We start from the raw sequence: 351 nt of genomic DNA on the forward strand, positions 1-351 counted from the left end.
TTTAAATTTTTAACAAAATTCAACAAAAATCTACAGAATTTTATCCATGAATTTTATATGTATAGGTATACATATATGTAAATATTTTTTACATACTTAATATATATATTTTTTGTAAATATTTTTTAAATAATTTCATTAGCAGAAACCTAATTGGAATATTATATATGTATAATGCGATGATGCCAACCCATATATTTATCTTAGCAGGTTTTTTTGTCACAATATTGTATGTATATGTATACATATATGGCACCACCGCGGATTGAACATCCGAAACTTGGCAAAGTGCTTGTAAATAGGCATAAAGTGCAATTTGAAAGTATAATTAACTTAGTAAAGGGAGGACAC

Source organism: Atta colombica, unplaced genomic scaffold, assembly GCF_001594045.1.
Source record: "Atta colombica isolate Treedump-2 unplaced genomic scaffold, Acol1.0 scaffold52, whole genome shotgun sequence".
In the NCBI taxonomy this organism is placed as follows: Eukaryota; Metazoa; Arthropoda; class Insecta; order Hymenoptera; family Formicidae; genus Atta; species Atta colombica.